Source organism: Podarcis erhardii (genome assembly GCF_964252035.2).
Source record: "Podarcis erhardii genome assembly, chromosome: 11".
Classification (NCBI taxonomy): domain Eukaryota; kingdom Metazoa; phylum Chordata; class Lepidosauria; order Squamata; family Lacertidae; genus Podarcis; species Podarcis erhardii.
This window is the reverse complement of record NC_138501.1, coordinates 6,269,908-6,294,518: the sequence shown is the minus strand read 5'-3', so window position 1 is coordinate 6,294,518 and position 24,611 is coordinate 6,269,908. Positions and strand designations below refer to the sequence as shown.

Genomic DNA, 24,611 nt, shown 5'->3' with positions numbered 1-24,611 from the left:
AGGATCATTGCAAATAATTAAGCAGTGTCATTCTTGATTATCTTGGTAATGAAGAGGCAAGCCAAGTGCTACTTATTACACCTCCAGGGCCTGGCAATGCTGCCTTGTGTTTAAGCCCTAATTGATTTTTGATTGTCCTACCTGAAGAAAATATCTCATTTTCTTAGAACGGATCCTTCTAGCTATTTGTAATTATGATCCTGATCCCGGGGAGACTCGTTCTTTCTCAGATAACAGCAGAGGAATTATTGGAGTGAGTAATACATGTTGCGCATCTTAAACCTGGCATAGGAGAAGGATGTTGTGAGAATTTCAGATGTGTGATCAGAAGTTCACTGGAAGTCATCTCCTTGGTGTAAAGTTGTTAGAATGCCTAAGAGGGCCACAGCACAGGTAAGAGGTTATTTTGAATTCCAAGAACCTAAATATATGTTACGTTGAGGACCTGTGAGTGAATCTCGTGGTGTGTTTAGCCCTTTCGCTTCAGTTGTATTTCCTCCTATCTGAGGATGCGGTTTAGGTCAGGGAAGTGGCACAGGGGGAAAGGGGTTAAACGCCCCTTTCTCTAGCGCCTCATTTTTGAAGCCCCCTGAAATGTTTGGAATGCCACTGGTTTTTCTAATGGTTCCAACTTACAAGAGTCTGATGTGGTTCCAGCCAGTGGCGTAGCGTGGGGGTGCCAGGGGTGCCGGCCGCACCGGGCGCAACTTGGGCAGGGGCGCACTCGCACTAGCAGCTCTCTGCCCCTACTAAAATCCACTGGTTAGGGAGCCCGCGCTCGCTCGGCTTGGCGAGGAGGTCGCAGAAGGGGGAGAGCAAAGCCTTCTGCCGCTGGCAAAAAAAGGAGAAGCCGAGCGGGTGGGCGGGCTGGCTGGCTGGCGGGGGTCTGGCTGCGCCTGCTGCTGCCGTTGCCGCTGCTGCCGGGCTTTGACAGCTTGGCGAAGCGGAGGGAGAGGTAATTGCGTCTCTCTTTCCACTGGCCGCCTGGGTAGTGAGCCGAGCGGAGCAGGGAGTCTGGCGAGGGGGCGGGAAGAGACTTTCCCCCCTTTTTCCCACCTCGCCTGGTCAAAAAGGAGAGCGGAGTCTCCTCAGGGTGCCCTCAGGCAGGGCAGGGCAAGGCAAGCAGAGCGAGGAGGAGAGAGAGGGGAAGGGGGGGGAGCAGCCAGGAAACGACGCGGTGTGGAGGGGGAATCAATTAAGGAGAGAAGCCTCGCTGCTGCTGCTGCTTGGGAGAGTAAATTACTGTACTTGCCTTGCCCCGGGTTAGGGGGCGCAAATTATTTGCCTTGCCCCGGGTTGGGGGGCGCAAATTACTTGCCTTGCCCCGGGTGCTGATAACCCACGCTACGCCGCTGGTTCCAGCCCAGGTTTTACTTCAGATTTTCCCTTTCTGCACAAGATTGCAGTAGGCAGAGGGCCTTCTCGGTAGTGGCGCCCGCCCTGTGGAATGCCCTCCCACCAGATGTCAAAGAGAAAAACAACTACCAGACTTTTAGAAGACATCTGAAGGCAGCCCTGTTTATGGAAGCTTTTAATATCTGAAGGACTATTGTATTTTAATATTTTGTTGGAAATCACCCAGAGTGGCTGGGGAAACCAAGCCAGATGGGTGGGGTAATAATAATAATAATAATAATAATAATAATAATTGTTATAATTATTTGTATTGGTACTACAAGTTTTTAAAATAAAAGCACACTACTCTGGATTGTTTGTCTGCCTTTCCTTGGGCACATGAAGACTCTTCATCCCACCGCGATGTATACTTCCATCTTTCAAGTAAAAATTAAAGAAGAATGGCCGATGAAGTTGATGGACTATAGGGAATTGGTGGAAATGACTGGCAGAATCCGAGACCAGGGAGAAGAGTCGGTGGAAGAAGATTGGAAAAAATGTAAAGATTATTTACAGAAATATTGTAAAATTAATGAGTGTCAGGGAACTGCCATCGGAGCTCCAAGTGGTGGAGGGGCTCCAGGATGCTAGGAGACCCTCGGATGCTGAGGAGGGAACCAGCAGGGGGAGAGGGAGAGTTTCAGCAGAAACAGAGTCGGAGGAACGGCTCCGAGACGCTTCCAGTGAGAACAGCGGGGAGAGCTCAGGACCTCCCCTTGGGACGCCTACTCTGTGCAGGAAGCTGTCACGTAGAGAATCAAGGCGTAGAGTTTCTGTCAAAGAACTCTTATGTTGGAAGAAATTCCGGAAACGCCCACTGACGGATTCTGCCAGCGATTAAGGCAGCCATGCACCGATGGCTGCGCAGAGAGGGACAGTTTTGAAACTGATTACAAGACTCTGAGAGTGTAAGCGCTCACACACAAGTAGCCCCATATCTCATCACAGCAATCCGTCAGTCCCTGACGCTACTTGTGCGAAGGAAGGCATCATGAGCAACCCAACCGGAGCCGGAGGAGCTGGAGGAGAACCAACTCTGGAGGAGAGAAACAGAGATCTGGAACGCCAGCTGGCTCTGCTAACGGCGCGGCTTGATGAAAGGAGAGCTCAGGATGCACAGGGGAAACCCACCCCCATTGCAAGGAAGGTACCGGGGGAAGAAAACGTAAGGGTGGACGCTCTCTCCCGGAAACCAGAATATATGGAGGGGGAGGGAGCGCCGGAAGAAGCACATGTGATACCCGAGGACCACTGGGTGTGTGGGGCAGCACTGGTGGGACAACGAGAACTGGTAGAGGGGACTGAGAGCAATGAATACGCCCAAAATAAGCTCAGAGAGCTCCGGAGAGCAGGGGAGAACCCCGGGGGGTTTGAGGAAAGAAACGGGGCACTGTACTACAAGGGGGCTTTGTACATACCAGAGGGGGAATTGAGGAGTAGGGTACTCAAACAACTGCACGACAGCCCCACCGCTGGGCACTTTGGGCAACACAAGACAATGTTGTTAGTCACCAGGCAGTTCTGGAGGCCAAAGGTGAGGGAAGATGTACGAGAATATATAAGGGGGTGCGACCGCTGCCAGAGAGCCAAAGGGGAGAGGGCGGCACCGGCGGGGTTGCTGGAACCATTACCCACACCAGAACGGCCATGGCAAGCAGTGTCCATCGATTTTATGACGGATTTGCCCAAATCCAAGGGGAAAACAGCGGTCATGATAGTAGTGGACTTGTTAACCAAGATGTGCCACTTTATAGCTTGCTCACATGCGGTAACGGCGGAAGAAACCGCCAGGTTGTTTGTAAAACACATTTTTAGGTTGCATGGCGCCCCCTTGAGGGTAGTCTCTGATAGAGGAAAACAATTTACGTCCCGGTTCTGGAGGAAGCTCATGAGCCTACTGCACGTGGAGGTCAATTTCTCGACCGCCAGGCACCCAGAAACCAATGGGCAGGCGGAAAGGGCAAACAGTATTTTGCAACAATATCTGAGGTGTTATGTAAATGACCGAGAGAATGACTGGGTAGAGAAATTAGCCCTGGCAGAGTTCGCCTACAATAACGCAGAAAATGTGTCCACGGGCATGAGTCCATTCATGGCCAATTATGGGTGTCACCCTAGGGCCTTTCCAGGGGAAGGGGAGGACAGATGGAGCGTACCAGTGGCGGAACATTTTGTGGAAGAAATGGAAGCAATACATCAACAGCTGAAATTGAGTTTAGATAGGGCTAAGGAAGAATACAAGAGGCAGGCAGATAGGAGCAGAAGGGAAGGAGAGACTATAAGGGTGGGGGACCGGGTGTGGTTGTCAACACAAGGGTTACCATTCAAGGGAGGTTGCAAGAAATTAAGGCCAAGGCGACTGGGACCCTTCGAAGTTACACAACAGGTCAATCCGGTGGCCTTCAGGCTCAGACTGCCAGACAACATGAAACTACATCCAATATTTCATAGGTCATTACTGTCACCACACAGGGAAGGGCGGGAAATTTGGGGAAGAGAAGGTGAAGTTCCCGCGGCACCACAAGTAGAAGAGAGGGAGCGCAGCAGTCATGTAGCAGAAATACTCGACTCTCGGTGGAAGGGTAGACAGGTGGAGTACTTAGTGGCATGGAAAGGGGAACCGGAGTCCGAGAATGCTTGGGTACCCACAGAAACCGTCCAGGATGAGGTGATTGTAGGAGAGTTTCACCGCAGGTTCCCAAGGAAGCCCCAGCCAGTAGCTAGGTTCTGGGAGGAGCAATTCGGCACCACCGACGAGGAAGAGGAGTTTGAGGGGTTCCCGGAATCAGGACAGGAAGAGGAAGAAGAATCAGATGGGGAAGATTATTCGGGAAGAAGGGATAGTAGTAGGTGGAGGGCAGTTTTCGAGTCATCCGAAGATGGGGGAAATTCTTTCCGGGGGTTCCCAGCTTCACCACCCAGAGAAGGGGGGAGAACGGGGGGTGAGGGGGGTCCTGGAGGGGAGGTGGATGTCAGGGAACTGCCATCGGAGCTCCAAGTGGTGGAGGGGCTCCAGGATGCTAGGAGACCCTCGGATGCTGAGGAGGGAACCAGCAGGGGGAGAGGGAGTTTCAGCAGAAACAGAGTCGGAGGAACAGCTCCGAGACGCTTCCAGTGAGAACAGTGGGGAGAGCTCAGGACCTCCCCTTGGGACGCCCACTTTGCGCAGGAAGCTGTCACGTAGAGAATCAAGGCGTAGAGTTTCTGTCAAAGAACTCTTATGTTGGAAGAAATTCCGGAAACGCCCACTGACAGATTCTGCCAGCGATTAAGGCAGCCATGCACCGATGGCTGCGCGGAGAGGGACAGTTTTGAAACTGATTACAAGACTCTGAGAGTGTAAGCGCTCACACACAAGTAGCCCCATATCTCATCACAATGAGCTTTAGAAAAATGGTGGAATGAAGTTATATGGCTTTGGCAGAAATGTTATAAGGAACTAGGTACAGATAGACTGTTAATGTATTAAAGGGAAAAAACAAGGTTAGAATATGTTAAGACTAATTACAGGACAGAAAACAGAGGAAGATGGAAAGGAGTTGCTGAAACAGTTAATTGAAGTGGAATACAAAAAGGGAGGCGTGAGGAAGTCAATGAAACAAGTGAATAAAAGATAAGCTTGAAAATATTGGAAGTGTTTTTAATTGTTCTTGTTTTGTTTTGTTAATTTAATGTTTTATGTAGTGTTTTTGTTTCTGTTTTTGTATTGTATTATATTGATTTGTTTAATTCTTTTTCTTTCTTTTTGTAATCTTTAAACTCTTAATAAATATTATTTAAAAAAAACAACAAGTAAAAATTAAATCACTGGGAGATCCAGTCATGGATCTCCTGTGAAATGTGTAGCTTGGGCTGGAGATAAAATGAGATAGATGAAATGTTTATTCTGTGGCCTTATTTATGGTATAAAACCATACGTAACCATTATGTAACAGCATAAGACCACTCTCTTGGAAGTTAATATTGAGAACTGTCATTTGTTGAGAGTGCTGAGTATTTATTTCCAATAATAATAATAATAATAATAATAATAATAATAATAATAATAATAATAATTTATTTGTACCCTGCCCATCTGGCTGAGTTTCCCCAGCTGCGCTGGGCGGCTTCCAACAAAGATTAAAAACACATCAAAATACATTAAAAACTTCCCTAAGCAGGGCTGCCTTCAGATGTCTTCTAAATGTCAGGTAGTTGTTTATCTCTTTGATATCTGGTGGGAGGGTGTTCCACAGGGCGGGCGCCACTACCGAGAAGGCCCTCTGCCTGGTTCCCTTAGACATTATTGGCCCTGTGTTCTTTCAGAAGATGCAATGCCTATCAAGCCAGTTTAAGCCTTTGATATAGATGGGGCCTATAGAATTTGAAGTGGAACGCAACTGCTGTTTTCTGCTACAAGCACACTTAGGGTATTGGGTGAACTGATTTGCATGTGTGAGGAGAGGTCCTATGTACATGTGCATGTGTGGGATGCTGTGGTTTTGTTTCCCCAGATGCACAACTTTAGTTCCAGAGCAAGAAGCAGTGCTCTGGAGAAACAAATGGTTCCAAGTCCCCAGATGACCTGCTCTGTCCTCCTGACATCTTTGTATCTATTGAACATAGTTAAAACATTTGCAAATGACAGTCTTAAGAGCATGACTAGATGTTGTTATACCCTTTGGAAACCAAAAAGTGCCTGCCCTCTTGAATCTCTCTTGGCTAGTAAAAATAATTCTGGCTTCACAGCTCCAGTGTCAGTGATGTAAAGCCATAATCAGCCGAAACGTGGTACGTTTTGAGCAATATATATTGCACTGCAGGGTTCATGGGTAATAATCTCTAAATGCTCTCTAGCAAAAGATAGTTTCCTGAATAAATGAGGCACAACTGGGCATTGTTCCAATGAAAACGTTGGCTAGATGCTGCTGCTCTGGCTAAAGACATTGTGAATGGAATAGCTTCAGGCCACTGCTGCAGAAAAGAACGGCATTCCCCATCCAAAGGGAAAAGAGAATTGTAAAAGTGTGAAGTTGCTCATAAATTTGGAGATTGGGAGGGGGGGGTGGAACCCAAGAGCTGTATTTTGTGGCATGAAGTTGCTAATCAAGCAGGAATGCTGGAAGCAGTTGTGTACATCTCAGAACTGTTCCTAAATTTGGGCTGGTAGTAATTTTCAGGTATTAAATATAAAATGTAACAGACACAAAAAGAGCTTTTCAGTTCCTGTTTGGCAGTGGAACAGAAGAAGCATTTGTAGAAGACATTAGAAAAGGCATAGCCCAATGCAATAGGCCACAGAGCTGTGGGTCTGAAAAAGTATGCATGTTATATAGGTTATGTTTGGGATGAGTGGCACCTCATAAATTGTCTCTCATGCATCATATTTCACCGTATGAATGAAACTGCCTGATCCAAACTCAGTTAATTTGTCCACAAAACCTGGTGTTGTTCACCCTGACTGGCAGTGGGTCTCCAAGGAGACAAGCAGATGGCTTTCCCAGCCCTCCCAGCTTCTTCTCCTTCCTCCACTTTCAACTGCGGCTGCCAAAACATGCCAGATCCTGATAGAACGGGGTGTGTTTGTGTGTGGCATGATAGCAGCTTCCTTTACTCTCATAATGTGAAAATTCAGAGTGCTGACAAAGCCCACACAATCCCTTAAAAAGTCTATATGTACTTGTCCTTAGGAAGAAATAGAGATGGAGAAGACATGCCAATTTAAGGTGATTTTTTTTGCAAATGTAGCTCCATGCTGCTGACACTGCCATTAATTCAGAAGAGATAGAAAGGGCTAAGTGATGAAAAACTCTTGGCTGGAAACATGAAGAAATTATGTTGAGGAACTCATGTAATAGCAGAAGGTAGTCACAGGTTTATGGTCTGTATTGATTAGCTAATAGCAAGGAAAGGCAAAGTTCATGATGTTGCAGAAAAGAGTTGGCTACCTGAACCAGAAAGAATTGTGCTCCACTGCCAATTTGCAAGTTCTTGAGAAGGATCAGTTTCTAGAACAGGCATAGGCAAATTCGGCGCTCCAGATGTTTTGGGACTACAACTCCCATTGTCCCTAGCTAACAGGACCAGTGGTCAGGGATGATGGGAGTTGTAGTCCCAAAACATCTAGAGGGCCGAGTTTGCCTATGCCTGTTCTAGAACAACTGAGCCTATAAGAGGAAGGAAGGATATATGTGTTGGCACCAATTTATGAGATGTATTGATGGCCATGAATTTGGATGACTTTAAAATGGGTTCAGATACATTAATGTATCTGAATACCTTAATAAACCTACCAAAGGCCATGATGGACACATACTACCTCAAGTGTCAGCACCTCTGAATGCCAGTTCTGAGGAGGACATTGGCTTCATGCCCTGTGTACAGTGGACTTCCCTGAGGCATCTCATTGGTCACTGTGAGAATAGGATGCTGGACTCGAAGGGACGTTGGATCCTTTTTGTGCTCTTATGTGGCTCTGCAGGAAACAGAAAGTCTGTCTCAACTTCAGACCTCTACATATGACAAAAAACATTGCAGGAACTCAGGGCCAAACTAGACATGTGTGAATACAATTGATGCATGTGCCCTTTTCTTTTTCTTCCTTTTTGCTGTTATTTACATAGCAACCTGGAAACCCTGGGGTGTGGGGTAGGGAGGAGTAGTTTAATTTCCCCCACGCTGCCATGATCCTAACACTTTCTGTATCAGGAGCTGTGATCTCTATTTCAGGCACCATGGCGGCCATTTCCGTAACAAAAGCAGGCAATTTCATTTGGATCCAGTGCAATTAGTTCCAGTGCCAACACCCAGTTCCAAAGCGATGGAAGAAAGGTTGTCCTTACTCCAGAGGGGATTGTCATGTTTCAGGGAATGGAAAAAGTGTGGGCTATTGTGGGGGGATTCTTACAGGGGAATGCGTAGCCTTTCATGACACATATTTACGAATGTGTGAGTGCATGAGGTCTCTGGTGGTGCTGGTACAGGTGAATCAATTCCAGAGAGAAAGCAGAGGTCAAGGGCTGCCGAGGGACCACTTCTTCCAAAAGAACCTGACAGTAGCTCTGCAGGTGTAGGGGAAACTGATATCTCTACAAGAAGTGTGCATGCACACGAAAGCTCATACCAATAACAAACTTAGTTGGTCTCTAAGGTGCTACCGTTTCCATGTGCTGCGCTGGTGCTGGCCAGAGCAGCTTCGTCACGCTGGCCACGTGACCCAGAAGTGTCTCTGGACAGCGCTGGTTCCCGGCCTCTTAAGTGAGATGAGCACACAACCCTAGAGTCGGACACGGCTGGCCCGTACGGGCAGGGGTACCTTTACCTTTACCTTTTTTAAGGTGCTACTGGAAGGAATTTTTTTTATTTTTTATTTTTTTAAATAATTTTTATTAATTTTCGACAAACAAAAGTACAAACAAAAACATATAAACTGACTTCCCCAAACCTCCCCTTCGCTGCATCCTTATTTTATCAATTTTTTAGCATTCTTTCATCCAATTCTTAAATATCTTTCTTATTAAAGTTTATCAAATTCAAATTTTACAACTGTAATTCCTTGTGTCTAATCCCTTGACATCTTAGCATTCCATAATATTACAAACGTCCTTAAGATAAATTTTAAATTTTTCCCAGTCCTCTTCCACCGACTTTCTCCTCTGGTCTCGAATTCTGCCGGTCATCTCCGCCAACCCCATAAATTCAGTCACCTTGGTCTGCCATTCTTCCAGAGTAGGTAGTTCTTGCGTCTTCCAATACTTTGCCAGGAGGATTCTTGCTGCTGTAGTTGCATACATAAAAAAGGTTCTATCTTTCTTTGGAATTGTTTGGCCAACCATGCCCAAGAGAAAGGCCTCCGGTTTCTTTACAAAAGTCCATTTAAGGATTTTCTTAATTTCATTATAGATCATTTCCCAGTAAGCCTTAATCTTAGGGCAGGTCCACCAAAGATGATAAAAAGTTCCTTCACATTCATTACATTTCCAACACTTGTTATTGGGCAAATGATATATCTTTGCAAGCTTGACTGGGGTCATGTACCACCTATAGATCATTTTCATTATATTCTCTTTTAAGGCAGTACATGCCGTAAACTTAATGCCTGTGGTCCATAACTGCTCCCAATCAGCAAACATAATATCATGTCCAATGTCCTGTGCCCACTTAATCATTGCTGATTTAACCGTTTCATCCTGTGTATTCCATTTTAGCAGCAAATTATACATTCTAGACAAGTTCTTAGTATTGGGCTCTAGCAGTTCTGGAAGGAATTTTTTTTAATTTTGTTTCGTCTGCAACAAAAGTGATACTGCACATTTATTGCACAAAAGAGAGGTTGTCATATTACTACAAAATGGTGATATAAAGATAGCTTTGGTGAATATATAAATAAACCCCAAGCATAGCCATTCTTGGATGCTATTTGACTCTGCAGTAAAGCAAGCTTGGAGTGGCTGCCAGCCTCTACAATGCTTCAAACACACATTCACTCTGCCCTGCCATGTGGACACTGATTATTATGATTATGATTATTTATTAATTTATATCCCGCCCATCTGGCTGGGTTTTTCCCGCCATTCTAGATGGCTCCCAACAGAATATTAAACAGAGTAATACTCCAAACATTAAAAACTCCCATAAACAGGGCTGCCTGTTAGATGTCTTCTAAAAGTCAGCTACTGTAGTTGTTTATTTCCTTGACACCTGGTGGGAAGACATTCCACAGGGCAGGCGCCTCCACCGAGAAGGCCCTCTGCCTGGTTCCCTGTAATCTCACTTCTTGCAGTGAGGAAACTGCCAGAAGGCCCTTGGAGCTGGACCTCAGTGAATGATGGGGTGGAGACGCTCCTTCAGGTATACTGGGCCGAGGCCATTTAGGGCTTTAAAGGTCAGCATCAACACTTTGAACTGATGTCTTGGTGTATCTGACTTATGTGTAAATTAAACCCACATTTAAGTATGATTTTTGTCCTCAAAGTGACCTGTGGGTGCATTACCAGGAATAAAAAGCGTAGGACAAAATGGAGACTCCTGAAGGATTACTCAAAATTCATCTGGATTTGTTTGCACAACATTTCAGGTGTGTGTGTGTGTGTGTGTGTTATGCAGTTTCCACTGTTTATTGAATATTTGTTTGTGGGGAGAGAATACAATGTTGCATCAAGCAATTGTCATTCTATACTTCCCAGTGCAGCTCTCCATAACTTTCTTTACCACCAAAAACTTGTTTTTTTTTAAAGCATGTTTATTGTGCATGAGTGCTAAATTCACCTTCATCACACAACCTGACTTTGCCACTATGGAATTGAAACCCACCCACAAATTAGCAATAGCCTTGATGCATATTTGTCTTGCAATACAGTATAGGTAACTTCAGCTCAAGTCATTAAAGAAAGCTTTTGTAAAAAATAAAAAAACAACAACTGGGATCCTATTTCCCTTTCAGCCAAGCCACCAGCATCCTGAAACACCAAATACAAAGTGCTGCCAATTTATCAAAGCCCTACCTGTCCTGAGAGGACTGCAATTTTATATTACTTTTGGCCAGGGGGTTCATTTTACAATTCTGCCTGTGCATATACATTTCTTTAGGTTTAAGAAACCCAATTCAAATGCTGCCTTGCCGGAGAATCTTTAATCTTGCTTAATATGTCAGCTATGCTAGCAGAAAACGAGACCACCCATGTTTGTATACTACAAGAGAAAACCAATCCTCTCTTCATTATTCAAACCATCAGCCCATAGACAAAAGGGAGAAACAAAGAAACAAATCACTACAGTGACACCCAGATCTTTCCTATTTTATCTTGACAGGATTTTGTTTCTGCTGTGTTGCTTTTCTTCCTCCCACCCCTGGCTATTGCCTCCTGTTTCTCTTTATGGTAATTGAAGTTGGACCCCAAAGCCCTCAGAGGCTTGTATCCTCTCTTCACATGAGTGACGCTTCAGTGATAAACTTGAACTTAAACTTACTGAGGTGTAACTGAGGGTTCATTTGATAGCTAGTGGTTTTCAGCAGCACTGCGGGGCTTTGGGGGCTCGACGTGTGTGAGATTGTTAATGTCCTGTGAGGGAAAACAATAACACATTTCATTAATGCGTTCATGTGTGAAGCATCCATTAGTGCACTCTAGGTATTAATGACGTTATGCTTTAAAATGACATGTGGGGCATGACAGGAATTGCAAGGTCTGATGAGAACAGATGACAAGATAGGCAAATATTTGAATGGCTTCATTTGCCTGCCGGTCAAAGGATGGGCGGAGGGGACATGAGCAGGGGAAAACCTGGAAATGATTCCGTTCCATCTGTGTGCGGATTGGACTGAGTGGCAAGTCGGAGGGAAAAGAGTTAGCACTGATTCAGGAAAGTATTTACACAAATAGCTATAAAGCTTTTAATGTGTGTGTGTGGATATCTATCCGTTTGTATGCTTGTATTTATGTATTTATTCCAGAAAGACAAAGGGATGGGTGATATCCAAGTATAAGTCCTGCATTGCAGGGGATTAATTAACTTGAAATAAATACTATCTCTTTATTACAAGGGTTAGGCTGCAGTTCTATGTACATTTTGAGAACAATGGGACTTACTCCTGAGCAGGCATCAATGACTGGTTCACTCTTGGTTGTTTTTAGTATGATGTAGAGAGTGGAAAACAGACGGAAACAAATGCCAATTGCCAACATATTTCCTTGTATACATAAATTAAAAAGTACCAAAAGTGTGGCAAAGCAGAATTGCCTTGTTCTAACACACACACACACACACACACCCACACCCACACACACACACACACACCCCTAGTTCAGGGGCCTGATCTGCTTCACCCGCAAGCATTTTTCTGTCTCTCCAAAGGTTCCCCAGTGGTAGGGAAAAAGGAAAGACACAACACTGGGAAGAGTGGAGTCTAGTGCTGTGATGAGCATGCAAACTGCTCCTTCCCTAGTCATGAGACTGATCATTTAATGAGCAGATAGGGCAATAACCCTCTTCCTCAGGTGATCTGCACCAATCAGCTGGGGAGGCAGTGCAACCGCATATGTGTGTGCCTGTACAAGAGCGTGAGAGAGAAAGCAGGGGGTGACCACACCCACTTTTTGCCATACACACACCTGGCATGTTGGCTAAGGGCATTGGCAACCCTCAGGCCAAAAAAAGGTTAGCCACCCATGTTTTAGGCGGATTCTTGACCTTTGCAGTGCTGAGCAAGGTAGTAATTAGCCCATGACAGTCTAGCAGTGAAGGCAGAGAAATGCTCTTCAGCACCTGGGACAGCTCTTCAGAAGGATTGACCATTTGGAAACTGGATAAACTGTTGTGGGCACCATAGCTGTCAACTTTCCCCTTTTCTTGCGAGAAATCCTATTCAGAATAAGGGAATTTCCCTTAAAAAAAGGAAAACGTTGACAGCTATGGTGGGCATCATGCACACTGCAATTATGCACACATGCAACTGTGCTCACTTGTCCTCCCCCCACCCCAGTCCTCAATGTGCTCACTTTTCCTCCCCCCACCCCAGTCCTCAATTATAGTGGTCATTCTATTTTTTAAAGCCTGATTTCATCATCCAGGGATTGAGACCCTGTAGGCACCAGGGAGGGCTCCTCCCAGTGCCTGTGTGCCCATAGGTGCTGCGCTGGCAACACATAGGCATTGTATCAGAGGGTGGCCAGACTTTGGAACAGAAAACAAATTGGCCTCCGTTGGTTGCTGGACTCCAATTCCCATTAGCTCTAGCCAGCATAGTTAATGGTCCAGGGTGAAGGGAGTTGGAGTTCTGCAGCCTTTCCATAAATCTTGATATAGGCCTGCCCAGCCAGTACTTCAGCTGACAGGGTCTTAAAGAGGCAACCTCTTGATTTGGAGCCTTGAACTTTGATGCTACCATGTGGCTCCTGCATGCCAAATCAAGCAGAGCCTAACAGGGGAAGGAAGGAGCCAAGCGTATTTGTGCACTGAGATGAAAAGAGTGTGCAAACTCTGGGTTAGCCAGGTCCAGCTCATTTGACTCAGGGTCAAAGAGAGGCCTTCTGTTTCAGGAGCTGTGTAGGCTATTCCCCGTCCGACTGGTTTCAATGAGCTTGGAGGGTCTGGGAGTTCCCAAAGCAGCTTCTTCCTGAGCCGCATCACTACAGGCCGCCTGAGGCCAGGGGGTCATGACACTAATATGCATGCAATAATGAAGATTATACCAATGGGGCTGGGGCTGTTCACAGGAAGAACCTAAAGCTGGGCAAATTATTTCAGTGGACAGGTTCACCAATAGGTCACTAGACAGCACTGAGACATTTGTCGATGGGAAGCTTGGGTTAATATCCTTCCCTCTCCAACCCTTGATTCTGACTCTCTTTGTTTTGCTTTGTCAGGCCTGTCTGTTTGGGTTTTCGTGATAAATTAGCAGATAAGCCTAGCTTGGAACATGGCTGGGTTCTTGCACAAGATTCGGGAAGAAAACGGATGTGACAGCTGCACAAGCCAGTCTTTGGATGACAGTACTGCACATCTCAATGCCATCAAGAATAATTTAACATGAATGATCTGACATGCTTGGCAGAGTCTCTGAGAAAGAATGGAAGGGAGGGACAGTGGGGGAATGGAGAAGGCACAATGTTTTGCTAACTCTGATCAAAAAGGCCTTCTATGGCTACAATGTTTCGATTTAGCCCCAGAATAGAATTCTCTGCTTGGTTAACATCATGCGGCCCACATTAACAGACGGTGTGTAGCTGCTATTGACTAGGAAGAACAAAGGAAAATATGCCCCCTCCCCATCTTCAAGAGTTAGTCTTCAAAAGAATTAATCACATACTTGAAATATTCAGAAGCCATCCACATTCAGGGTGAGGTTTGGCCGTACCTTCCTACCAATCTTGATTCCAAAGCCAGGTTGAAGACATTTGTTACTCATATAAGACCTCACTCCTGCCCAGTTAATGATTTCAAACATTGTTTAGCATTTTTAAAAACAAACAAACAAACAAACAAACCAAAAACAACCACCTTTGCTCAATAATGTTGCCTGCAGATTTTATATAAAATGGCTTTAAATGGAAATAAGCAATACATTATTGAAACTTACAAGCCCTCAAATGTCAAAGTAATCATTAATGGCATTGTAGTTCTCCTTTTTAGTTCTTTTTATTTTATCTGTAAGCTGCCTTGAGTCCCTGTCAGGGAAAAAGGCAGCATATAACTACTATAGCAATAGCAATAACACAATAATTTATTGTGATAACAAATACATATAAGAGGTTTTCTATTCATAACACTTTTCTACCAAAGTTAGAGGAAAATATGACTAGGGAAGAGGATGTTACTAAGATTTTGATATCCATAAATTTCAATGTTGCTTTTCCTGGAAGGGGCTTGAGACTGCATGTAAACCCCTTCATTAGTATCCATTAGTACCTAATTAATTTAGAATTAATATCTGTTAATACCTACCTATTAAAGATTACCCACAACTGTAGTATGGCTGATAGAGCTAAGCTTTGTGATAAATTGTTTTCATATTAAGCCAGTGCTTTACTAGGTATTAGTTGCTATTATTATTACAAAACATATTATACCATTTTTAGATAATGAAATGATAAAATATAGCCTAATAATGGGCATTATTCATTTTAAGAGTTGCTCTAGTGGAAGCCAGCACAATGAGTCCTGCTAGTGCAATGGTGATTTCTCTCCTCTCCTCTCCTGTGACCCCCAAATCTACTCTGAGGGGACAGGAGAACCCCCAAAATAGCACACAGAAGTGGTGTAGGATTTGTCCTTTATATGTCATTGCAGGATGAGTACTTTCTTTTTTAAAAAAATAAATTTCCACCATAATAACACAAACCACAAAGCAAATTAATACACAAAAACAGAAAAGGAAAAAGAGAAGAAGAGAAAAAAAAGGAAAAAAAGGGAGGGGAAATGGGGGGGGACACAATAAACAAATAGACAATAATAACAAACTTAATTCTTCACAAATCCAACTTTTTAAACATCTTGATTGACTTTGTCAAATCCCTCCATTCTGAGTTTCCTTGTAATTTAAAAGTAACAGCTTTCCAATATCATTATTAAACTAAAACAATTTCCTTTTTTATAATACTTTTTATTAATTTTTTAACATAAATATACAGTTTTAATCCAAATTTTCACAAATTCCATACTTTTGGACTTCCTTCAAGTTCTCTGACAATCATCCATATTTAACTCTTGCTTACGCATTTCTTCTGCTCTCTATTGCCATTAGTCCCCCCTCCAATCATCCATTTTCATTTAACAATATACCTCAGTTTTTACAGTGCTTCTTTAAACCCCACTAGCGTTGTTTGTACTTCACATGTACTTTTCAGATATTCCACAAATTTTCCCCAGTCCTCGATGAACTTTTGGTCTCGAAGATATCTAACTTTCCCTGTTAACTTGTCCAGTTCTGCATAGTCTGTTAATTTCATCCTCCATTCCTCTTTCGTCGGTATTTCCTCTTGTTTCCACTTCTGAGCCAGTAGAATTCTTGCTGCTGTAACTGCGTATTGAAAAAGCTTATAATCCTTCCTTCTTATTTCCTTTCCTGTAATGCCTAAAAGTAGGGCTTCTGGTTTCTTAACAAAAGTATACTTCAACATTTTTTTCATCTCATTATATATCATCTCCCAGAAGCCCTTCACTTTCTTACACTCCCACCACATATGATAAAACGTTCCTTATTTTTCTTTACACTTCCAGCATTTATTACAGGTTTTATACATTTTTGCTAATTTTACCAGTGTAATATACCATCTGTAAAACATTTTCATGACGTTTTCTTTTAACGCAGTACAAGCAGTAAATCTTAAGTTTTCCTTCCATAATTTTTCCCAATCATCAAATTGTATATTATATCCAAAATCTCTGGCCCATTGTACCATTACCGTTTTAACTTCTTCATCTTTCGTATACCAATCTAACAATATCTTATACATTTTTAACAGAATTTTACAATCATTATTTATTATAACTGTTTGAAACTTTGAATCTTTTTCCGTGTAACCACTTTCTTTAATATCTTTTTTAAGCATTTCATTAACCTGAAAATAATGCAACCAGTCATAAACATGTTCCTTAACTTGTTCATATGGTTTTATCTTCCATTTACTTCCTTCTTTAATTATTAAGTCTCCATATGTAATCCAATTACTTCTCATATTTACTTTCTTCACAGACATAATCTCTAACGGAGATAACCAATGTGGAACTCTTAGTTCTAATAGGTTTTTATACCTATCCCATACTTCTATTAATGAACCTCGGAATATGTGGCTCCCAAACCCTTTATGTATTTTCTTCTTCTCACACCATAAATACGCGTGCCATCCAAATCTGTTATCAAAACCTTCAAGGTCTAATAATTCCTTACTTTCTAATTTTATCCATTCTTTCAACCAACAGAGACAGGCTGCTTCATAGTACAGTTTCAAATCTGGTAGGGCGAAGCCTTCTCTTTCCTTCACATCTGTTAATAACTTAAATTTAATTCTCGGCTTCTTGCCCTGCCAGATATACCTTGATATCACTCTTTGCCACTCTGTAAAGATTGATACCCCCTTTATTATGGGGATAGTCTGAAACAAGAATAACATCTTAGGAAGGAGGCTCATCTTTATAGAAGAAATTCTACCCCAAAAGGATAGTTTCAGTCTGCCCCATACTTCCAGGTCTTTCCTTATTTCGTTCCACACCAGAATATAATTGTTTTGAAATAAGTCAATGTTTTTGGGAGTTAGCCAGATTCCCAAATATTTTACCTTTTTCACCACATCTATCTCTGTTTTTTTCTTGCATTATTTCTATCATATTTTGGTCCATATTTTTCGCTATTATTTTGGTTTTCTTTTTATTTAGTCTAAACCCTGCTACCATTCCAAATTGCTCCATCTCCTTCAATACTTCGATTACACCTTCTGTTGGATCTTCAATTGTTATTACCAGATCATCTGCAAAGGCTTTCACTTTATATTCATTATTTCCAATAATAGTCATCTTTTCTTGACATTCTGAATCCCATTTATTTAATTATAACTTAATTTGTCCTAGGCTTATTTGTTTCTTTCAAGTAATTTCTAATTTTTTATATTACAATATTTGTTCAAATAGTCCTTGAATTTCCTCCAGTCCTCTTGAAGCTCCTCTTCTTTCTGGTCGCGGATTCTTCTAGTCAGGTCAGCTAGCTCCGAAAAGTCCATCATCTCAGGATGAGTAGTTTTAGCCAATTCATGTCCTTTAATTTTTTTCAATTTATATTGAAATTTTATCATGTATTAACACAACAAATAATAGTAACAATAATAATGTATGGAAGTTCTGTGGAAAATTCTGTCATGCGCCTCTGCTTTGAGTTTTTTAAGGACATAGCAATACTCCTGATGCTAAGATAACTCACATTACGTATGGTAACTATCGACTGAATTGTTCTGCTCGTTTACAACATGTCTCAGAGGCTGTCCTGAGTAGAAATGCTTAAAATAAACCAAATTGATTTTAAAATAAAGCCTAGGTTACCACTTTTAAAAGTGAATATAACTTGATAAGCAGCAGAACATTCCTGGTGGTTACATGAAAAGAATGCTCAGATCTGTCTGGCCAACGTTGATGGTTCTTCTAACACAGCTAGTGGTGGAGGCCATTATGCAATGTTGATTTTAAATATAAACACCGAATATACAAGACGAAGCATAAAAACACCCTCTCCGTATGAATTATCCAGTGGCCATAGAATAGCACCTGAGATATTTTGACCTTTCCGAGTAGAAAATCACTGAGGGTAAATGGCAAGAAGCCAGAGGCAAACCATGACATTCATGTACAACATAGCTGACGACTCTTTCTTCACATTGCATACCTTGCAGTAGAGGAATGACATATATGTTATGGACCGATATCCCTGATTTGATTTCAACCCAAATAATTCCTTAACAGTGTTGCCTGTTAAATCAGCCAAATTAACTGATAGGTTACGATACAAAGGATTGGGTCTAGGTGAAATGTTTGAAAATTGTTTCCTGTTTGGAATGTATTGCAAAAGTAGCTGATGGTACTGTTTCTTTTTTATTATTATTTGTTGGCTGTCCTATGAAAAAAATGATACATGGGGATTTGCACATGATGGACTATTGTGGATACCTAAGAAGGCATGAAAGATAAGATTTACTCATGTGTCTGACTAGTCAACCTTTTATTTGAAATCCAATGATTTTTTATGTTGGAATCCACTCTTGAATATTTGTAGAATTGTCAGTTATGTATAGAATATTTCCCCTGATTAATCTCTTAAATAAAAATTCCTATTACCATAACCCCAGTATATTCACCTTTCTGAGACAGTAATGGCAGAGTGAGATAATTTGCTATTTAATACACAAAGCTACTATTAATTTATTTATTTAATTTACACTGTCATTTTATATTGCCCAGTAAACCATATATTTCTTTGCACAGTTTTGCATTGTCAGAAGGTACCATCATTTTAAATATTTTGTCTTCCATTCTCTGTTACAATAACATACCACAGTCAAATTAATACCACAGTCAAAATAATGCCAAAAACAACAACAAGCACACTTCAAGCTGTTGGCCCTTTCAATTAAAATTGGCCTTCATCGGGCCCACCTGATTAATCAACTAAGAGTGAAATTCCATCCATGTCTACTCAGAAGCAAATCCCCTTTAATTCAACAGCGATTCCCTGATAAATGTGTGTAGGATTAGAGGCTAAAGTTTTAGATAATTAATCTACTGCTTAAAATGATTTAAGTTTGCAGCTCTAACTGACAGAAATTGATAGCTGACATGCAGTATAGCATTTTATAGCTGACATTGAATGGATTTAGTATTTGACAAGCATTATTGGAACTCTGACAATATTTAATAAGTGGGAGTTTAAGGCATTTGGTAATTTACACTTGACAACAATAAATAAACAGATATGAAACTGCCAACACATTTAAAGAACATCTATTTTAACCCCCCCCCCCACTATGATCAAATTCAGTTTGTAATGTAAAATCTCCATTTATGTATAACTCTAGTTCAGATTTAGATTGTTATCAGATTACAAGGAATAACAACAAATTAAAGTCAAAAGTAATGGAATTACGCTTTTTCCTTCTCCCCTCTTAGTCAGTTCTTAAGTTCTCCTGTATTTTACCTCTTCGCCAAGTTTTCCCTCTTCTCCACTAAAATTATCCTCAAGACCACCTTTAAAGCAAAAACCTTCTCTAAAACATCCCAATATCACTTTGTGCCTTTTATTGCTGCATGGCAAGCAGAACTTATTAAGCAGGTGAACTTGTCTCGAATGACAGCTGTTCCTGTCCTCTGACTGCATACGCAACAACTCTCTGGAGATGAACAAAGGTTAATAATACCCTAACACTGCAACACAAACAATGGACAATCTACACACAACTTTCTGTGAACCTTCACCTTCATTGATATGCCTAGTCTTACCCTTGAGTAGAAAACAAATATATAAAGGGGAATCCCTGGTGATGTTATTTTCTGTATTAAGAAATTTACTTTTTAAATTATAAAATAACCCCAATTTTTTTAAAAGAGAGGAATTAGCTAGGTGTCTCCAGGAGAACATCTGCCATGACCTGAAGCAGCTCGGGCAGGGGATCCTTGGTGCAGTGGGGAGGTCAGTACACCAGAAGGAATCCTGTACTGCCCCTATTGCCCAACTTTCAGAACATACACTCAGAAAACTGGGTCTTCCCAATAGGACATCCGATGTAAGCTAGTGACTTCCTAAAATTCACAGCAACCCCCTTCCCCGCCCATATGACCTGGGTTGCTGTGCATACGAGAAACCTGGTGGACAAGCAGTGGAAAGGACAGGCCCATCTGCTCCATCCAACCAAGTCTCTGTCACACGTGCCAGGTCAAGTCCTCCATCCATGATCAAGTTGTGAATGGCAGTAGTGTTATGAATCATTGACCTGGCATTGCACAAGAGCACCTTCAGGTCATGTGGGTCTCCCTTGTTGATTCCAGTATCCATCCGGTCCAGACCAGACTCGGAGGCAGGGATAATCTTCAAACAACGATTAAACCTGCCTCCTTGGTAATGACATGGCCTGGTCATAGCATAACTCCTCCTCCTACCCGTGATCACTGAGATCGGGTGTCCCAGTGCATCCCCCCCCCCACATGGAACCTGCCCACTCCCAGGCAGCCCTGACCCGCTCCCCTTAAAAAACCCAAATACAAACTGTATAAAGCAATAGAAACTAATTAAAAGCAAAACAAAAAGCAATTCTTCTAAAAGTCTGGTAGTTGTTTTTCTCTTTGACATCTGGTGGGAGGGCATTCCACAGGGCGGGCGCCACTACCGAGAAGGCCCTCTGCCTGGTTCCCTGTAACTTGGCTTCTCGTAGCGAGGGAACCGCCAGAAGGCCCTCGGCACTGGATCTCGGTGTCCGGGCAGAACGATGGGGGTGGAGACGCTCCTTCAGGTATACTGGACCGAGGCCATTTAGGACTTTAAATGTCAGCACCAACACTTTGAATTGTGCTTTGAAACATTGTCGGGTGTCATTATTCTGCCCGGGGGTTGCCTGGGGTTCGGGGGGTTTCCACCTGTCCACGCAAAATGTAATAAAGATGAATAAATAAATAGATCTTGCATCAGATATCCCACTTCTATACAGTAGACTGGATTGGATAAGCATGTGTTTATCTCTTCCTTTCTGAAATGGATGTGACTTTAAAGTGATTTGGCTGCCTGATGTGTCATATCTGCTGGGGGTGGGGGTGGACCTTGATATGAACGCTGCATGCAGGGAAGAACACACCACTTCCCTCAGTAGTTTGTTCCAATTACCTTGGGTATAAAATTTGTTCCTGCCAGCCATTTTGACTCCCCCACCCACTAGCTATAATTTCTAACTAAATGGATGGATGAGTCTGTCCTCCCTGGCAGAGAGTCTGCTTGAGGAAATGGGATTAGGGAAACCATCTGAAATGTAAGTCAGAGATTGAGTACCACCAGCCCTTGAAAATAATGGCAAGTAGTTTAGATTTGATTAACCGTGCAAAGAGGAGCCAATGGGAGGTGTTCAATGGAAAGAGTGAAAGGGTCAGATCAGCAGCAAGAAAATAATTACTCGCTAATTGACAACACTCAATAATTGGTAATACGCCTCCCAACATTAATATGAGTTAGCAAGGCACTGCTGCTTTTTTTTTTTTTTAAAAAAAAAGAAAGTTCAGCTTTATATTCTGAATTCCCATTCAGTAATGGAATGATCGCCCCTGTGAATATTTTTCTTGATTCCTATTTAGAGAGAAGGCAGCAATCCAAGCACAGCAGCCTTGTCTACTGTGCCACGGCATTTTGTACTGACAAACATTCTAATAAATCAACTGAGGCATGGCATATTTCATTTGGATCCTAATTGCAGTTCTCTCTCATTATTGATATTAATGACCCAGTGGTTCTAACAGTTAAGTGACGAACTGAGCAGACAGTATGGTCCATAAGCTTAGCTGCCTTTTTTTCTTTCAAAGATTCAAATGTGAATTAGAATATGCATGCAAATTGGAGCCTAAAAGAAATGGTTGCCTTTCAGCACTATTGAGTTAGCTCATTTTATTGGAAATCAAAGTAACATTAACAAGGCAGTGTGTCTCAGCCACAGCGTTTAATAGTGCCTCATCTCCACCGACTGCACTAGGTGTCACTAAAAGAGCTATTAGCAGGCTCCATGGTGTAACAAGGAGAGCTTTTTTCTGTCTTCTTCTAAAATCTCTTCTATTTCGGTAATTAACAGTTTCCATTATTTTTTTTTTAACTTAGGGGGAGAAAACCAAATTGCTGCTTGAATGCAACCCTCTCTTGAATACACAAAAATAAATTTACTCGGGCTAGATTGAAATCCATCCCCACTGAAATATATTGCTACAGTTTTAATGAGCCCAGGCAATTCTGAATTTGAAACCCGCATTGCTTATATCAGGGGTGGGCAGCCTTAAAAAAAAAAAAAAAAGTTGAATGCTGCAGTACCTTAGAGGCTGAATACTGGGACTGGAATCAAAAGTAGGCAGGCCTGGAGTCAAAAGTGGGGGGTGTTAGGACTCCCAAATTGGGTGGTGCTCAGACCCAAAGGGACTACCCCCTTCTCTCTCCTGGCTGTCACCCTTTTTTTCTCTTTCTGGCACTCTCTTCCCTCTCCCTTTCCCCTCTCCTTGCCAGCTGCATCTAATTAGGCCAAGGGCTGCATATGGCTCTAAGGCTGAAGGTTGCTGACCCCTAGTCTATGTGGTTAAGCAGGAAAATGGATGTGATGGTACTAAGCAATATCTTTATTTACACACAGCTTCATGCCTGCATTTTTACTTTTGCAGCTCTGCTTTTCTGTTTGTTCTCAGATTTAATATGAGTTGTTGTTTGTTGCCACACATGACAACTGTTTTACAATCTTTCTCTTCCTGCTTGAAAATGCAGACTTCCAGGAAGAATGTCCCATGGTTCTTCTGGTTAATTTGTGCCATGTCCAGCTGTTCTACCAATGTCCTGAAATCCAGCATTTTCTGTTTTTTGCAACTAGTCCTTTAAAGGTGAACATGCTGTGTGACTGGGTGAGACGGTATTGTGTAGTGCCACAGTGTACTGGTGGCACGAAATGTAAGATATATTTATTATAACAGGATCAGGTTACATCGCTTCTACTAATGCAACATCATATCCTAAGATAGATTCCTGAATTTTTAAAAATAAAATCTTCTTTCACATATCCTAAAATGTGGAGTTAAAAACAAGATATAGTTCCTTTCTTGATCCATTGAGGTCGTTTTGAATTTGAACACTTGAAAGATACTTTGTTCCTTTCCAATCCTGAAATCTGCAGTAAAATATTTGCCAAGCGTTTTTGCTGAAGGCACTGAAGTTCTGGTATACTCTCCCTGTGGAGATTCATCAGCCTTGCTCTTTACTATCTGTTAGAAATAAATGGAGAATGCTTTTATTTCCTCAGGCTCTTCATCAGGGCCAACCCAAGAAGTTTTGCTTCCATTGACGAAGGCCAAGATGACACCCTCTCGACTCTGTGTTTCAGAGCCAACTCGACTGGTAGCTAAACCTTATTTTAGCACTGCTGACCGAACAGCATCTTCTGGGCAGCAGGGAGGCTTAATGGTGCAAGGTAGGCAGTAAAGCACACAGCTCTGTTCTCAAACAGCTCATAGCTGTTGCTCACCCCCAGGATCTCCCACCTGAGGCGACTGCCTCATTCTGTCTAATAGTAGGGCTGGCCCGCCTTTTAAAGATTTTTTTTTTTTTTAAATTAACAATTTCAACATAACAAATTATCAAAACAAATCATATTCATTATTCACCCCTTTTTTTCCCTCCCACCTCCCCAACAAACCCTCCCCCTTCCCCCCAAGACTTCTCTCAGCTCCTCTCTCTCATTTCTCAACTCATATTGTTCTCTGCATATTGTAAAATTGTATACATCCTTATATTATCTATTCACTATATTAACCCAATAAATTTGTGTATGTTTATTCAAAACCTGCCAAGGAGTCCAGTTCATTTTGTTGTCTTTTTAAATAGTTTGTAAAAGGTTCCCATTCTTCTTTAAAGTCACAGTTGTCCTTATCTCGCAGTTTGTATGTCAGTTTGGCCAGTTCAGCATAGTTCATCAATTTCTCTTGCCACTGTTCTTTTGTCGGGGTTTCCTCATTCTTCCATCCTTGTGCTATCAAGACTCTTGCCGCTGTTGTAGCAGACATAAATAAGTTCTTTATTTTCCTTGGCAGGTCTTGTCCAGGCCCTCCTTTTAAAGTTTCACTCTGCTGCTGATTTTTATTTGACTTCTAAGTAACTGATGCTCTTAATTGTTTGCATTTTTTTGCAATACAAAAAATTAGGGCAGACTTCAACTATCTTCTCCCATTTGCACAAGAATTTCCATGTATGTATGTAATGGAGCCTCCCTTTCTCTGCCCTGTCCTCAAATCTGCTCCAGAGGGTCAGGGGGAGCCCCTGGAACAGATTTAGGGAGTGCATGAGGGGACAATGTTCTGTGGTACAAATGTATATCCTTGCGCTGATGTAACAATAGACTTAGCACCATGATGGTAGTTCTCTTTTGTGGTTAAGCTACTCTGGTTGCTGTGTGAACAGAATAAAAGGTAAAGGGACCCCTGACCATTAGGTCCAGTCACGGACGACTCTGGGGTTGCGGCGCTCATCTCGCTTGATT

The 24,611-nt window shown here is 42.3% G+C and overlaps 1 protein-coding gene across 6 annotated transcripts in view; it reads left to right on the top strand.

Annotated features, from left to right (window-relative positions):
• LOC309352519 (splicing factor C9orf78-like) overlaps positions 1-24,611 on the top strand; it is a 37,878-nt gene that overhangs the window by 1,326 nt on the left and 11,941 nt on the right. For 5 of the 6 annotated variants that reach the window (XR_014161354.1, XM_081881078.1, XM_081881076.1 and 2 more), the window contains exon 2: positions 23,379-23,473. The exons of the other annotated variant lie outside the window; for it this stretch is intronic. The gene's annotated coding sequence lies outside the window, so the exon portion shown is untranslated. The remainder of the gene's footprint in view (positions 1-23,378; positions 23,474-24,611) is intronic. 6 annotated transcript variants of the gene reach the window in all.